We start from the raw sequence: 3,335 nt of genomic DNA, 5'->3' as shown, positions 1-3,335 counted from the left end.
ATTGGGCAAAGAACTTGAACAGGTACTTCACAAAAGAGGGTTTCTAAATGGTCAGTAAGTCTATAATAAGGTGCCCAACATCACTACAGTGCTGGAAATTAAAACTTAAATTAAATAATTACGTATTGGTACACATCTGACATAAGGCTAAAATGAAAAACACTGGCAATCCCAAGTGTTTGTGAACATGTGGAATTCCTATACACTGCTGCTGGGATTGTAAATTGATGCAATCTTTTTGGAAAACAGTTTGGCAATATCTACTGAAAATAGACACATACATACCCTATGACCCAGCACTTCCACTCCCAACAGAAATGTATACATATAAGCACTAAAAAGAACGTATAGAGAATCTTCATAGTAGCATTATCCAGTAATAGCTCCAAGAATCCATCAACTGTAGAATGGAGAGATAAATTGTGGTATAGTCATACATGGAGCAATGAAAATGAAGTACTGTGACACCACAGCAACATAGATTAATCTCAAGACATAATGTTGAAGGGCGAGAAGCCAGACACTAGAGTACATACTGTATATTCCATTTCTAGAAAGTTTAAGAATGGGCAAAACTAATCTATGGTGTTAGAATTCAGAACACTGATTACCTTTGAGAAGGAGCTGGTGACAGGGAGAAAGAACAAAGGACTGGGCTTTTGAAATCCTAGTAATGTTCTTTTTCTCAGTTTGGGTCTGTTTATATTTTATTTATTTTTTTAAAATATTTTTTAAAAATTTATTTGTCAGAGAGAGAGAGAGAGCACAAGCAGGGGGAGCGGTGGGCAGAGGGAGAGGGAGAAGCAGGCTCCCCGCTGAGCAAGAAGCCCAATGTGGGGCTCAATCCCAGGACCCCGGATCATGACCTGAGCCGAAGGCAGATGCTTAACCGACTGAGTTAAAATACAGGTGTCCCTATATTTTAAATATTTATTGAGTAATTCACTTATTACTTGTGTATGTTACTATACGTATTTGTATTTCAGTAAGAAGCTAACTTGAAAAAACAACCTGTATATTCTTGATAACAGTTTGATACTAACATATTTAATATTTGTGTTCAGTTTTTTAAATGGCTCAAATTGGCCTTTGTGGGCTATTTTATGTATAACATCTACTGTTTCCTAGGAAGTGTACTAAATATTTTGCTTTCATTATTTTAAATCTTCACAATAATCCTATAAGTTAGAAATTAGGTCCATTTTGTATATGAATAATTGAACTCAGAGAAACTAAGTTTTTTTTTTTTTTTAAAGATTTTATTTATTTATTTGAGACAGAGAGAATGAGATACAGAGAGCGTGAGAGGGAGGAGGGTCAGAGGGAGAAGCAGACTCCCTGCCGAGCAGGGAGCCCGATGCGGGACTCGATCCAGGGACTCCAGGATCATGACCTGAGCCGAAGGCAGTCGCCTAACCAACTGAGCCACCCAGGCGCCCCAGAGAAACTAAGTTTTTGACCAAGATCACACAACTATTAGTATATGCTATCCTACCCTGACAATATTTAAAGCTACAGGTTAATTTTTAGAACAGAAGCAGTTTTCAAATTGGAGTCTTGGGCCTGGAGACACATACAAACCATTTAACCTGGGTATCTTCACTTATTACTTCTCATATAAATTACATTTGACAAATAGAGCAGTGCTGTTTGTTTTTGTTTTTGTTTATTTTAATTTCCTGAGCTTTTGGGCTCCTGTGAACAGAGGGAAAAGTCATAAACAGCCTCTGTTAATACCAAATATTTTACCTGAACATGTTTGCCTGAACTACTTTACAAATAAAATGCTTAGAAAGCTGATTGTAATATCTCTCTATCTGTCATTGACCAAAGAATCCTATCCAATCACTGGGCTTCTGAAGCTCTGATAAATACTTGCTACTGTTTGTCTTTTGATGCCTTATACATGGAGGCAAACTGCATAACACTCAAAGGGATTCTCCTTCCGCTATGAAACATATTGTCTGACATTATATTAAATAGCTTGAAAATACTGTAACCATTGATGCACTGTTGTTGTTAAAGTATCTTAGAATCAATGAAAGAAATTAATAAACAGAAAACCCAGTCTTAAGAGAGATCTCCTGGTTTTCTAGTTAAGAAAAAATAAATTAGCACTCTCAGCAGGGGGGAAAGCAGTAGATTGTGTGGATTCTTTTGAAAAAGAAGAACTTCACTCTCAATGTTAATTTAATTTGCATGCATTTCTGGAGAAGTCATTTATCACCTTACTATGCATATACCTTGGATAATATTTATGCTTCTATATAAGCTTTTAATAAAATATACTGTCCCCAGCATACCAATTCAGAATTGGTTAATGAAGGAAACAATCGAAGGCAAGTTTTGATAAGAATTTAGTATAATCCCTTCACATACCATTTAGGGACTATACGATCAAAGATTGAGAACAAGGGATGTCTGGTTGTATTTATTCTCTTCTAGCGCTGTTTATGCTACCCTGAGCTTCTCTGATTCACACAAGCCCAGCTGACATCAGTACGCTGATTCCGTTTTTAGTAGGCATGAATTTGGGGAGCTCAGATAGCTTAAAAAGACTAAAGCTGATTTGTCTTGCAGATTCTGAGCAACATTACTGATATCAGTTCGAACTAGGGTGTAAGTATTCTTAACCTGCTCCTGAATGGATGTGCTGGGCAAATAGTTATATTAGAAAGTGAAATGACTCCGCCATCTTACCTTTGACTGTTTCATCCCCAACTGGGACTTGCTGTTGGGATGCTTCTATCTTCATGGCTGTGTGAGCTCCCAGTTCCAGGTTGCTTTCTGCTTAAAGACAGAGCTGTCCAATTTTTACTAGGTATCTTAGTGTTTTGGTTTCCTCACTTGTGTAAATTGAGCCCCCTCTCCTTGCCATGATATCCTGAATAATAGATTAGACTGTCAAAATTACTTCATATTTCATAGGCAGAAGGTGAAGGCCAGATATTTGAAAACCAAAGGGATTGCAGATGTTTACTAGATAAGGAAACACCAGAAGGTAAAGAGGGCTGTGTCTGTGCTGCTAGCAGTGCAGTGTAATAGTCAAGAGGGACTTGGACTGCCTAGGTTCATGTCCCCATACCTCCACTCACTGTGAGACTTTGGAGAAATTACTTAACAACTCTTGAATCCTCAGTGTCATTGACTGTAAATTAAGAATAACACCTAATTCGGGCGCCTGGGTGGCTCAGATGGTTAAGCGTCTGCCTTCGGCTCAGGTCATGATCCCAAGGTCCTGGGATCGAGTCCCGCATTGGGCTCCCTGCTCAGCAGGGAGCCTGCTTTTGCCTCTCTCTCTCTCTCCCAGTCTCTCATGAATAAGTAAATAAAAT

Source organism: Neomonachus schauinslandi, chromosome 12 (genome assembly GCF_002201575.2).
Source record: "Neomonachus schauinslandi chromosome 12, ASM220157v2, whole genome shotgun sequence".
Taxonomy (NCBI): domain Eukaryota; kingdom Metazoa; phylum Chordata; class Mammalia; order Carnivora; family Phocidae; genus Neomonachus; species Neomonachus schauinslandi.
Note: the sequence above shows the minus strand (reverse complement) of the source record.